Genomic DNA, 15,194 nt, shown 5'->3' on the forward strand with positions numbered 1-15,194 from the left:
ATCTTCTGCTCTGGTCTGCTCGATCACAGACCAGAGCAGGAGACGCCGGGAGCCGCACGGAGGAAGGAGAGGGGACCTCCGTGCGGCGTTATGAATGATCGGATCCCCGCAGCAGCGCTGCGGGCGATCCGATCGTTCATTTTAATCGCGAACTCCCGCAGATGCCGGGATCTGTATTGATCCCGGCACCTGAGGGGTTAATGGCGGACGCCCGCGAGATCGCGGGCGTCGGCCATTGCCGGCGGATCCCTGGCTGCGATCAGCAGCCGGGATCAGCCGCGCATGACACGGGCATCGCTCCGATGCCCGCGGTTATGCTTAGGACGTAAATGTACGTCCTGGTGCGTTAAGTACCACCTCACCAGGACGTACATTTACGTCCTGCGTCCTTAAGGGGTTAAACGGCTCAAGTCTGCCTTTTCTTCTGCTCCCGTGCTCTCCAGACCTGACCCATCTAAACCCTTCCTATTGGAGGTTGATGCCTCCTCAGTAGGAGCTGGAGCGGTTCTTCTACAAAAAAATTCTTCTGGGCATGCTGTTACTTGTGGTTTTTTTTCTAGGACCTTCTCTCCGGCGGAGAGGAACTACTCCATCGGGGATCGAGAGCTACTGGCCATTAAATTAGCACTTGAGGAATGGAGGCATCTGCTGGAGGGATCAAAATTTCCAGTTATTATTTACACCGATCACAAGAATCTCTCCTATCTCCAGTCTGCCCAACGGCTGAACCCTCGCCAGGCCAGGTGGTCTCTGTTCTTTGCCCGGTTTAATTTTGAAATTCACTTTCGCCAAGGCGATAAGAACATTAGGGCCGATGCTCTCTCTCGTTCCTCGGATGCCTCGGAAGTAGAGCTCTCTCCGCAACACATCATTCCTCCTGACTGCCTGATCTCCACTTCTCCAGCCTCCATCAGGCAAACTCCTCCAGGGAAGACCTTCGTCTCTCCACGCCAACGCCTCGGAATCCTCAAATGGGGTCACTCCTCCTATCTCGCAGGCCATGCGGGCATCAAGAAATCCTTGCAACTCATCTCTCGTTTCTATTGGTGGCCGACTCTGGAAACGGATGTTGTTGATTTTGTGCGGGCCTGCACTGTCTGTGCCCGGGATAAGACTCCTCGCCAGAAGCCTGCTGGTCTTCTTCATCCTCTGCCTGTCCCCGAACAGCCTTGGTCTCTGATTGGTATGGACTTTATTACAGACTTACCCCCATCCCGTGGCAACACTGTTGTTTGGGTGGTCGTTGATCGATTTTCCAAGATGGCACATTTTATTCCTCTTCCTGGTCTTCCTTCAGCGCCTCAGTTGGCAAAACAATTTTTTGTACACATTTTTCGTCTTCACGGGTTGCCCACGCAGATCGTCTCGGATAGAGGCGTCCAATTCGTGTCAAAATTCTGGAGGGCTCTCTGTAAACAACTCAAGATTAAATTAAACTTTTCTTCTGCTTATCATCCTCAATCCAATGGGCAAGTAGAAAGAATTAACCAGGTCCTGGGTGATTATTTACGGCATTTTGTTTCCTCCCGCCAGGATGACTGGGCAGATCTTCTTCCATGGGCCGAATTCTCGTACAACTTCAGAGTCTCTGAATCTTCTTCCAAATCCCCATTTTTCGTGGTGTACGGCCGTCACCCTCTTCCCCCCCTCCCTACTCCCTTGCCCTCTGGTTTGCCCGCTGTGGATGAAATAACTCGTGATTGTCACGATGCCGGCTGGCAGGTAGTGGATCCTCTGTGCCAGAGAGGGATTGGCGTGGACCGTGCTAGTGGATCGGTTCTAAGTCACTACTGGTTTTCACCAGAGCCCGCCGCAAAGCGGGATGGTCTTGCTGCGGCGGTAGTGACCAGGTCGTATCCACTAGCAACGGCTCAACCTCTCTGGCTGCTGAAGATAGGCGCGGTACAAGGGAGTAGACAGAAGCAAGGTCGGACGTAGCAGAAGGTCGGGGCAGGCAGCAAGGATCGTAGTCAGGGGCAACGGCAGGAGGTCTGGAACACAGGCTAGGAACACACAAGGAAACGCTTTCACTGGCACGATGGCAACAAGATCCGGCGAGGGAGTGAAGGGGAAGTGAGGTGATATAGGGAAGTGCACAGGTGATAACACTAATTGGAACCACTGCGCCAATCAGCGGCGCAGTGGCCCTTTAAATCGCAAAGACCCGGCGTGCGCGCGCCCTAGGGAGCGGGGCCGCGCGCGCCGGGACAGGACTGACGGAGAGCGAGTCAGGTACGGGAGCCGGGGTGCGCATCGCGAGCGGGCGCTACCCGCATCGCGAATCGCATCCCGGCTGGAGGCGGTATCGCAGCGCCCCGGGTCAGTGGAACTGACCGGAGCGCTGCAGTGAGGAGAGTGTAGCGAGCGCTCCGGGGAGGAGCGGGGACCCGGAGCGCTCGGCGTAACAGTACCCCCCCCCTTGGGTCTCCCCCTCTTCTTGGAGCCTGAGAACCTGAGGACCAGACTTTTGTCCAGGATATTGTCCTCAGGTTCCCAGGACCTCTCTTCTGGACCACAACCCTCCCAATCCACTAAAAAGAAGGTTTTCCCTCTGACCTTTTTTGATGCTAAAATCTCTTTGACGGAGAAGATGTCCGAGGAGCCGGAGACAGGAGTGGGAGGAACAGATTTGGGAGAGAAACGGTTAATGATAAGTGGTTTAAGAAGAGAAACGTGAAAGGCATTAGGAATACGAAGAGAAGGAGGAAGAAGAAGTTTGTAAGAGACAGGATTAATCTGGCGCAAAATTTTGAAAGGACCAAGATAGCGTGGTCCCAACTTATAGCTAGGGACACGGAAGCGGACATATTTAGCGGAGAGCCATACCTTGTCTCCAGGGGAAAAAATGGGAGGAGCTCTTCTTTTCTTATCCGCGAATTTCTTCATGCGTGAAGAAGCCTGTAAGAGAGAATTTTGGGTCTCTCTCCATATGATGGAAAGATCACGAGAAATTTCATCCACAGCGGGCAGACCAGAGGGCAAGGGGGTAGGGAGGGGAGGAAGAGGGTGACGGCCGTACACCACGAAAAATGGGGATTTGGAGGAAGATTCAGAGACTCTGAAATTATACGAGAATTCGGCCCAAGGTAGAAGATCTGCCCAGTCATCCTGGCGGGAGGAAACAAAATGTCGTAAATAATCACCCAAGACCTGGTTAATTCTTTCTACTTGTCCATTGGATTGAGGATGATATGCAGAAGAAAAATTTAATTTAATCTTGAGTTGTTTACAGAGAGCCCTCCAGAATTTAGACACGAATTGGACGCCTCTATCCGAGACGATCTGCGTAGGCAACCCGTGAAGACGAAAAATGTGTACAAAAAATTGTTTAGCCAACTGAGGCGCTGAAGGAAGACCAGGAAGAGGGATGAAATGTGCCATTTTGGAGAATCGATCAACGACCACCCAAATAACAGTGTTGCCATGGGATGGGGGTAAGTCAGTAATAAAATCCATACCAATCAGAGACCAAGGCTGTTCGGGGACAGGCAGAGGATGAAGAAAACCAGCGGGCTTCTGGCGAGGAGTCTTATCCTGGGCACAGATAGTGCAGGCTCGCACAAAGTCCACCACATCAGTCTCTAGAGTCGGCCACCAATAGAAGCGAGAGATGAGTTGCACAGATTTCTTGATGCCCGCATGACCTGCGAGATGGGAGGAGTGACCCCATTTGAGGATTCCGAGGCGTTGGCGTGGAGAAACAAAGGTCTTTCCTGGAGGAGTTTGCCTGATGGAGGCTGGAGAAGTGGAAATCAGGCAGTCAGGAGGAATGATGTGTTGAGGAGAGAGTTCAACTTCAGAAGCATCTGAGGAACGAGAGAGAGCATCGGCCCTAATGTTCTTATCGGCAGGCCGAAAGTGAATTTCAAAATTAAATCGGGCAAAGAACAGAGACCACCTGGCCTGACGAGGATTCAGCCGTTGGGCAGACTGGAGGTAGGAGAGGTTTTTGTGATCGGTGTAAATAATAACTGGAAATCTTGATCCCTCCAGCAGATGCCTCCATTCCTCAAGTGCTAATTTAATGGCTAGAAGCTCTCGATCCCCGATGGAGTAGTTCCTCTCCGCCGGAGAGAAGGTCCTAGAAAAAAAACCACAAGTAACAGCATGCCCGGAAGAGTTTTTTTGTAGAAGGACAGCTCCAGCTCCCACTGAGGAGGCATCAACCTCCAATAGGAAGGGTTTAGATGGGTCAGGTCTGGAGAGCACGGGAGCCGAAGAAAAGGCAGACTTGAGCCGTTTAAAGGCGTCTTCCGCTTGAGGAGGCCAAGACTTGGGATCGGCATTTTTTTTGGTTAAAGCCACAATAGGAGCCACAACGGTAGAAAAATGTGGAATAAATTGCCTGTAATAATTGGCGAACCCCAAAAAACGTTGGATGGCACGGAGTCCGGAGGGGCGTGGCCAATCTAAGACGGCAGAGAGTTTGTCTGGATCCATTTGTAGTCCCTGGCCAGAGACCAAGTATCCTAGGAAAGGAAGAGATTGACATTCAAACAGACATTTCTCTATTTTGGCATAGAGTTGATTGTCACGAAGTCTCTGAAGAACCATACGGACATGCTGGCGGTGTTCTTCTAGATTGGCAGAAAAAATCAGGATATCGTCCAGATATACAACAACACAGGAGTATAGGAGATCACGAAAAATTTCATTAACAAAGTCTTGGAAGACGGCAGGGGCGTTGCACAGGCCAAAGGGCATGACCAGATACTCAAAGTGTCCATCTCTGGTGTTAAATGCCGTTTTCCATTCATCCCCCTCTCTGATGCGGATGAGATTATAAGCACCTCTTAAGTCCAGTTTGGTAAAAATGTGGGCACCTTGGAGGCGATCAAAGAGTTCAGAGATGAGGGGTAGGGGGTAGCGGTTCTTAACCGTGATTTTATTAAGACCGCGGTAGTCAATGCAAGGACGTAGAGAGCCATCTTTTTTGGACACAAAGAAAAATCCGGCTCCGGCAGGAGAGGAGGATTTACGGATAAAGCCCTTTTTTAAATTTTCCTGGACGTATTCAGACATGGCAAGAGTCTCTGGGACGGACAGAGGATAGATTCTGCCCCGGGGTGGAGTAGTGCCTGGGAGAAGGTCAATAGGACAATCATAAGGCCTGTGAGGAGGTAGAGTTTCAGCTTGTTTTTTGCAAAAAACGTCCGCAAAGTCCATATAGGCCTTAGGGAGACCGGTTACAGGAGGAACCACAGAGTCACGGCAAGGGTTACTGGGAACCGGTTTTAGGCAGTCCTTGGAACAAGAGGGCCCCCAACTCCTGATCTCCCCAGTGGACCAATCCAGGGTTGGGGAATGGAGTTGAAGCCAGGGAAGTCCAAGGAGAATTTCAGAAGTGCAATTGGGGAGGACCAAAAGTTCAATCCTCTCGTGATGAGATCCGATGCACATTAGAAGGGGCTCCGTGCGGAAACGTATGGTACAGTCCAATCTTTCATTGTTTACACAATTGATGTAGAGGGGTCTGGCGAGACTGGTCACCGGGATGTTGAACCTGTTGACGAGAGAGGCCAAAATAAAATTTCCTGCAGATCCGGAGTTCAAGAAGGCCACAGCAGAGAAGGAGAAGGCAGAGGCAGACATCCGCACAGGCACAGTAAGACGTGGAGAAGCAGAGTAGACATCAAGGACTGTCTCACCTTTGTGCGGAGTCAGCGTACGTCTTTCCAGGCGGGGAGGACGGATAGTACAATCCTTCAGGAAGTGTTCGGTACTAGCACAGTACAGGCAGAGATTCTCCATGCGGCGTCGTGTCCTCTCTTGAGGTGTCAGGCGAGACCGGTCGACCTGCATAGCCTCCACGGCGGGAGGCACAGGAACAGATTGCAGGGGACCAGAGGAGAGAGGAGCCGGGGAGAAGAAACGCCTCGTGCGAACAGAGTCCATATCCTGGCGGAGCTCCTGACGCCTTTCGGAAAAACGCATGTCAATGCGAGTGGCTAGGTGAATGAGTTCATGTAGATTAGCAGGGATTTCTCGTGCGGCCAGAACATCTTTAATGTTGCTGGATAGGCCTTTTTTAAAGGTCGCGCAGAGTGCCTCATTATTCCAGGATAATTCTGAAGCAAGAGTACGGAATTGTACGGCATACTCGCCAACGGAAGAATTACCCTGGACCAGGTTCAACAGGGCAGTCTCAGCAGAAGAGGCTCGGGCAGGTTCCTCAAAGACACTTCGAATTTCCGAGAAGAAGGAGTGTACAGAGGCAGTGACGGGGTCATTGCGGTCCCAGAGCGGTGTGGCCCAAGACAGGGCTTTTCCAGACAGAAGGCTGACTACGAAAGCCACCTTAGACCTTTCAGTGGGGAACTGGTCCGACATCATCTCCAAGTGCAATGAACATTGGGAAAGAAAGCCACGGCAAAACTTAGAGTCCCCATCAAATTTATCCGGCAAGGATAGTCGTAGTCCAGAAGCGGCCACTCGCTGCGGAGGAGGTGCAGGAGCTGGCGGAGGAGATGATTGCTGGAGCTGTGGTAGTAACTGTTGTAGCATAACAGTCAGTTGAGACAGCTGTTGGCCTTGTTGCGCTATCTGTTGTGACTGCTGGGCGACCACCGTGGTGAGGTCAGCGACAACTGGCAGAGGAACTTCAGCGGGATCCATGGCCGGATCTACTGTCACGATGCCGGCTGGCAGGTAGTGGATCCTCTGTGCCAGAGAGGGATTGGCGTGGACCGTGCTAGTGGATCGGTTCTAAGTCACTACTGGTTTTCACCAGAGCCCGCCGCAAAGCGGGATGGTCTTGCTGCGGCGGTAATGACCAGGTCGTATCCACTAGCAACGGCTCAACCTCTCTGGCTGCTGAAGATAGGCGCGGTACAAGGGAGTAGACAGAAGCAAGGTCGGACGTAGCAGAAGGTCGGGGCAGGCAGCAAGGATCGTAGTCAGGGGCAACGGCAGGAGGTCTGGAACACAGGCTAGGAACACACAAGGAAACGCTTTCACTGGCACGATGGCAACAAGATCCGGCGAGGGAGTGAAGGGGAAGTGAGGTGATATAGGGAAGTGCACAGGTGATAACACTAATTGGAACCACTGCGCCAATCAGCGGCGCAGTGGCCCTTTAAATCGCAAAGACCCGGCGCGCGCGCGCCCTAGGGAGCGGGGCCGCGCGCCGGGACAGGACTGACGGAGAGCGAGTCAGGTACGGGAGCCGGGGTGCGCATCGCGAGCGGGCGCTACCCGCATCGCGAATCGCATCCCGGCTGGAGGCGGTATCGCAGCGCCCCGGGTCAGTGGAACTGACCGGAGCGCTGCAGTGAGGAGAGTGTAGCGAGCGCTCCGGGGAGGAGCGGGGACCCGGAGCGCTCGGCGTAACAGTACCCCCCCCCCTTGGGTCTCCCCCTCTTCTTGGAGCCTGAGAACCTGAGGACCAGACTTTTGTCCAGGATATTGTCCTCAGGTTCCCAGGACCTCTCTTCTGGACCACAACCCTCCCAATCCACTAAAAAGAAGGTTTTCCCTCTGACCTTTTTTGATGCTAAAATCTCTTTGACGGAGAAGATGTCCGAGGAGCTGGAGACAGGAGTGGGAGGAACAGATTTGGGAGAGAAACGGTTAATGATAAGTGGTTTAAGAAGAGAAACGTGAAAGGCATTAGGAATACGAAGAGAAGGAGGAAGAAGAAGTTTGTAAGAGACAGGATTAATCTGGCGCAAAATTTTGAAAGGACCAAGATAGCGTGGTCCCAACTTATAGCTAGGGACACGGAAGCGGACATATTTAGCGGAGAGCCATACCTTGTCTCCAGGGGAAAAAATGGGAGGAGCTCTTCTTTTCTTATCCGCGAATTTCTTCATGCGTGAAGAAGCCTGTAAGAGAGAATTTTGGGTCTCTCTCCATATGATGGAAAGATCACGAGAAATTTCATCCACAGCGGGCAGACCAGAGGGCAAGGGGGTAGGGAGGGGAGGAAGAGGGTGACGGGAGCGGGGCCGCGCGCGCCGGGACAGGACTGACGGAGAGCGAGTCAGGTACGGGAGCCGGGGTGCGCATCGCGAGCGGGCGCTACCCGCATCGCGAATCGCATCCCGGCTGGAGGCGGTATCGCAGCGCCCCGGGTCAGTGGAACTGACCGGAGCGCTGCAGTGAGGAGAGTGTAGCGAGCGCTCCGGGGAGGAGCGGGGACCCGGAGCGCTCGGCGTAACAGTGATCTTTTCACCATATGGAAAGAGACCCAAAATTCTCTCTTACAGGCTTCATCACGCATGAAGAAGTTTGCTGATAAGAAAAGAAGAGCTCCCCCCATTTTTTCTCCCAGAGACAAGGTATGGCTCTCCGCTAAATATGTCCGCTTCCGTGTTCCCAGCTACAAATTGGGACCACGCTATCTTGGTCCTTTCAAAATCTTGTGCCAAATTAATCCTGTCTCTTACAAACTTCTTCTTCCTCCTTCTCTTCGTATTCCTAATGCCTTTCATGTCTCTCTTCTTAAACCACTCATCATCAACCGTTTCTCTCCCAAACTTATTTCTCCTACTCCTGTCTCCGGTTCTTCAGACATCTTCACCGTAAAGGAGATACTGGCCTCCAAAAAGGTCAGAGGAAAAACTTTTTTTTTAGTGGACTGGGAGGGCTGTGGTCCTGAAGAGAGATCCTGGGAACCTGAGGACAATATCCTAGATAAAAGTCTGGTCCTCAGGTTCTCAGGCTCTAAGAAGAGGGGGAGACCCAAGGGGGGGGGTACTGTTACGCCGAGCGCTCCGGGTCCCCGCTCCTCCCCGGAGCGCTCGCAACATCCTCGCTACGGCAGCGCCCCGGTCAGATCCACTGACCGGGTGCGCTGCGATACCGCCTCCAGCCGGGATGCGATTCGCGATGCGGGTGGCGCCCGCTCGCGATGCGCACCCCGGCTTCCGTACCTGACTCGCTCTCCCTCGGTCCTGTCCCGGCGCGCGCGGCCCCGCTCCCTAGGGCGCGCGCGCGCCGGGTCTTTGCGATTTAAAGGGCCACTGCGCCACTGATTGGCGCAGTGGTTCCAATTAGTGTCTTCACCTGTGCACTCCCTATGTATACCTCACTTTCCCTGCACTCCCTCGCCGGATCTTGTTGCCCTTGTGCCTAGTGAAAGCGTTCCCTTGTGTGTTCCTAGCCTGTGTTCCAGACCTCCTGCCGTTGCCCCTGACTACGATCCTTGCTGCCTGCCCCGACCTTCTGCTACGTCCGACCTTGCTTTTGTCTACTCCCTTGTACCGCGCCTATCTTCAGCAGTCAGAGAGGTTGAGCCGTTGCTAGTGGATACGACCTGGTTACTACCGCCGCAGCAAGACCATCCCGCTTTGCGGCGGGCTCTGGTGAACACCAGTAGTAACTTAGAACCGGTCCACTAGCACGGTCCACGCCAATCCCTCTCTGGCACAGAGGATCCACCTCCTGCCAGCCGGCATCGTGACACTTGTTTTCATATAGAGGATGAGAATGCGCTGACTTAGTGAGGAGACGTCTGGGCGTCACATTCTGCAGAGAGAAGTTTTAGCTGGACCAGGCGGTATGTTTCTTCTGAATTAGATAAGTGAAGACTATAGAGAAGACGTCACCTGTAGTCACTGATATCATTGTGTATTCTCCTCACTATAGAGAAGACGTCACCTGTAATCACTGATATAATTGTGTATTCTCCTCACTATAGAGAAGACGTCACCTGTAATCACTGATATAATTGTGTATTCTCCTCCCTATAGTAAAGAAATCACCTGTAGTCACTGATGTGATTGTGTATTCTCCTCACTATAGAGAAGATGTCACCTGTAGTCACTGATATCATTGTGTATTCTCCTCATTATAGAAAAGACGTCACCTGTAATCACTGATATCATTGTACATTCTCCTCACTATAGAGAAGACGCCACCTGTAGTCACTGATATCATTCTGTATTCTCCTCACTATAGAGAAGACGTCACCTGTAGTCACATATATCATTGTACATTCTCCTCACTATAGAGAAGACGTCACCTGTAGTCACTGATATCATTGTGTATTCTCCTCACTGTAGAGAAGACGTCACCTGTAGTCACTGATATCATTGTGTATTCTCCTCACTATAGAAGACGTCACCTGTAATCACTGATATCATTGTGTATTCTCCTCACTATAGAGAAGACGTCACCTGTAGTCACTGATATCATTGTACATTCTCCTCACTATAGAGAAGACGTCACCTGTAGTCACTGATATCATTGTACATTCTCCTCTCTGTGTCCTATCAGAGCTGTAGTCACTTGTCAGTTCTACAGTTATGATGAGTGAAACTACAACTCCCAGCATAACCTCACCACTGCATAAAGGAGTACTCTACTGGAAAAAAAAAATTTAGTCAACTGGTGCTACAAAGTTAAACAGATTTATAAATGACTTCTACTTAAAAATTGTAATCCTTCCAGTACTTATTAGCTGCTGTATAAGTGATTCACAGGAAGTTCTTTTCTTGTTTAATTTATTTTCTGTCTGACCACAGTGCTCTGTGCCGACACCTCTGTCCATGTCAAGAACTGTCCATAGTAGGAGCAAATGCCCATAGCAAACCAATCCTGCTCTGGACAGTTCCTAACATGGACAGACAGAGCACTGTGGACAGACTGGAAAGAACTACACAACTTCCTGTGGAGAATACAACAGCTTATAAGTACTGTAAGGATTAAGATTTTAAATAGAAGTAATTTAAAAATCTGTTTAACTTTCTGGCACCATTTGATATAAAAGAAAATGTTTTCCAGTGGAGTACCCCTTTAAGTAATTCTGGGAGCTGTATATTTAAATGGTGAAAACTTCTTTAACACTTTCCTATTCTGTGGCAGCTGATATATCTGATTATTATACTGGAATTTCTCACAATGCGCTACAACAGTGGTGTCTGTCACAACAGGCTAAAAACTTACTGGGGGGAGGTGTGGGGGTGACACCATTTTCTACCGCACCGGGTGACACCAACCCTAGCAACGCCACTGATCACATGACCCCAGGCCAATAGGACAAAGCACAGGAGTGAGTATAACTACACTAGGTTGACCGGGAGGTTGGATTTGCTATGCACCCCACAATCTGACTACTATTACTAACTGTGGGACTTGTTAAGAAATTTTTTTACATAGCTATCTAAAGATCTATGGAACAGAGGAACATTATATAGCCATTGGGGAATACTTCCAATATTAAGTGGTCCTAATTATTACTACTTATACTATCTATTTTATATTTTTATCCATTTCTAGCATGGTTTACTATTGTCATTGTTGAGTCTGCGCAGGGGCCCTGCGCTAGATCTCAGCTCCATATACATGTATTTAATAAATTGTTATAATTAATTGTTTTATTGCTATATGATATATAATTATTTTTCTAACACTCCTTTCTACGCACCTTTGAGGACTGGTTTGTATCATTTTCATTACATGATATTTTCTTGATACATTATCAGACCTATTTGGGGTATAGGCAACACCAGTAACCTTGGGGACGAATTCTGCTATAGTGAGCTACACTATCCTTTTTTATTTTTTATTATCAAAAAATATATGTTTATATATATATATATATATATATATATATATATATATATATATCAGCGCTTCCAAAAATTGCAATAGTGTAAAACTGCCAGGTATTAATTATGGATTCCTGTGTTCCATAAAGGTATTTCAAGTTAGATAAACATAATTACAAAAGAATACTGGCACTATAATAATGTAAATATTTATTGGATAAATAATGAACAATTAGATAAAAAAGCAATAAAATTGGATATGATAAAATAGGTTGTCACTCAAATAAGCGGTAATATTCTAAAACTCCAGTGATGTCCTCCTGAGGTCAAGGTGGAGGAACGGAGGAGCTGGGGAGACAGAAAGAACGTAATAGGTATAAGAGGAAAAAGTGATGTATTGAGATTTAAATAACTGTGAGGCAAAAAGTCTATGTGCTGCTCGTACCTAGCAGCAGGATTATAGCAGAGGAGATTCGCAGCTGTATCTTGGGGAAATGAAAGTATCGATGTGAGTAACAGTGGCAGCGATTAGAACCTGTAGGTATTTAACCTCTTAAGGACGTTTTTCCGTTTTTGCATTTTCATTTTTTCCTCATCACCTTCTAAAAATCATAACACTTTCAATTTTGCACATAAAATTCCATATGATAGCATATTTTTTCCGCCATCATTTCTAGTTTGCAGTGACATTAGTCATTTCACCAAAAAATCCACGGCGAAACAGAAAAAAAATAAATTGTGCGACAAAATTGACGAAAAATTTTCATTTCGTAAATTTGGGGGCTTCCTTTTCCCCGCAGTGCATTTTTTGGTAAAAATAACCCTTTATCTTTATTCTGTAGGTCCATACGGTTAAAATGATACCCTACTTAGATAGGTTGGATATTGTCGGACTTCGGAAAAAATCATAACTACATGCAGGAAAATTTATACGTTTAAAATTGTCATCTTCTGACCCCTATAACTTTTTTATTTTCCCGCGTACGGGCCGGTATGATGGCTAATTTTTTGCGCCGTGTTCTGAAATTTTTATCGGTACCATTTTTGCATTGATCGGACTTTTTGATCGCTTTTATTCATTTTTTATGATATAAAAAGTGACCAAAAAATATGCTATTTTGGAGTTTAATTAATGATATATTTTTATAGCTCGGACATTTACGCACGTGGCAATACCACATATGTTTTTTTTTTTTTACACAGTTTTTTTTATGGGAAAAGGGGGGTGATTCAAACTTTTATTAGGGAAGGGGTTAAATGACCTTTGTTAATTATTTTTTACTTTTCCTCCCATAGGGGGTTATAGCACTGCACACACTGATTTTTTTATACTGATCCCTGCAAAGCCATAGCTTGGCATGGATCAGCGAGATAGGGGCTCGATTGCTCAAGCCAGTAGCTCAGGCTTGGAGTAATCAAACCTAGATCGGACATGACGGAGCAACTTAAGGGGGCCTCCGCTCGCGTTCTAGCTGATCGGGACATTGCGATTTTATCTCAATAGTCCCGATCAGCCCCACTGAGTTTCCGGGAAGTGTTTACTTTCATTTTCAGCACGGCGATCAACTTTGATCGCCGCGTCTGAAGGGTTAATAGTGCGTGGCACGATTGGTGCCGCACGCTATTAGCCCAGGGTCCCGGCTATGAATAGCAGACGGGACTGACCCGGTGGGATGTGGGGTCACGCCCTGCGTCCTTAAGAGGTTAAATGAGATACTTCTTATATTATTATTATACACTGTGTATTTATAAATAGTATCAATGGGCATGTGACATATTACCTGCTAGTGATGTGGACTGTACATCAGCAAAACATGAGGTGTATTTGAAATGGGTTGTAAAAATAGGACCCGTAAAAATGGTGAATATATATTTGAAAGATGTATTGAGTATTTAGACAATTGTCATAGGGTTTGATGAGGGGAAAAAAGCAAAGAGACATACTTAGTGTATACAGGGCGTACTGCTTCTCCGGCATGTAGTCTATCTGAGACTTATATGCTTTTGGTTGAGATTGCAAATTCCATATAACACTTCTGTTAGTGAGTATTCTAGAATATCAAAAAATATGGAAGGAAAGGGGGGAGTAGGAACACTTGTTGGTTAGTATATTGGAAAATGGTCTTTGCTTTCTAATGAGAAAACAGCAAATAACAAAAAAACTGAATGGCTGTATAATGGATCTCCTACTTACACAGCTTAGAAGGCTGAAAAAAACGTTGGATACAGTAAAGTATGAGTAGAGTCAATTGTGTAGGTGTGATCCTCTGCAGTTTTTACGGCTCCGAGATACACAATGGGTCACATAAACATGTCTGTTTCTTAGATCCTGTAACTGTCAAATAATTATTATACCGGTATACTGTCTTCTTTGTGTAATTGCTAATAAACAATGTACATGCAGTTTAGTACTAGGTTTGGGATGCCGATGCGCTGGTGCGATGCTCTGCACCTGCGCTCGTGCTTGCAAGGAAAAAATAATGTAATAGAGAGGAGCTCCACCATGTATATTAACTCGGGGTTTCTTTAGGCGGGGATCCTATTGAAAAAAGGGGGTACCTTGTGTTTGATCCTGGGATGTCAGCACCCTCCTTTGATGTGTCCTGTGAGCTCCAGTGCGTTGATTTGAAGACAGGAAGACAGCCCCGGCCAATGGCGTCTCTACCAGATCCCATTCCAGCTGCACGGTAAATGATGGGTAATCTTGAATTTGTGCTGCTACAGTGACGTCACTACAAGTGTGAGAGATGACAAAAAAGGAGCCTTTAAATCTCAATACATCACTTTTTCCTTTTATACCTATTACGTTCTTTCTGTCTCTCCAGCACCTCCGTTCCTCCACCTTGACCTTAGGAGGACATCACTGGAGTTTTAGGATATTAGCGCTTATTTGAGTAACAACCTATTTTATCATATCCAATTTTATTCCTTTTTTAGCTAATTGTTCATTATTTATCCAATAAATATTTACATTATTGTAGCACCGGTATTCTTTTATAATTATTTTTTATTATATTTATACTATAGAAACTTTTGAAAAACGTTTAAAAAAAAATCATGTTTGTACGTCACCATTTTCTGACAACGTTGTGTGAGGGCACATTATTTTGGGGATGAGTTGGCATTTTTTGTGGTACCATTTGGGGGTACATGCAACATTTTAATCACTTTTTAATTTCCTTTTGCAGACGCAGCATTAACATAAAGCAGTAAATTTGGCGAGTTTTCTATTTTTTTTTTAAGGCGTACATTGTACGGGTGAAAAAATGTGATTGTTTTATTACTTGGGTTATTATGGACAGGGCGATACCAAATGTATATATATATATATATATATATATATATATATATATATATATATGCATATATCATTTTTTTTTAAATGTAGTTTTTTTTGTTTGGGGGGGGGGGCAAAAAAATGCATCATGGGGGAAAGGGGGATTGTGTGTGTTTATTTATTTATTTATTTTATATTTATTGTTTACTTCATATTTATACCTTTTTTTTTCCTTTATAATAACTTTTCTTTTTTTTTTTTACTGTCCCACTAGGGGACTTGACACTTATAATATATTGCAGTACAGATCTGTACTGCAATGCATTATGCCTATCAGTGTAACTGCCTCGGGCAGAGCCTGATCGGCTTCTGTACCTAGGTAATCAGAGGCCGTTCGGAGGTCTCTGATTTCCATGGCTACCAAT

The sequence above is a fragment of the Hyla sarda genome, chromosome 10, assembly GCF_029499605.1.
Source record: "Hyla sarda isolate aHylSar1 chromosome 10, aHylSar1.hap1, whole genome shotgun sequence".
In the NCBI taxonomy this organism is placed as follows: Eukaryota; Metazoa; Chordata; class Amphibia; order Anura; family Hylidae; genus Hyla; species Hyla sarda.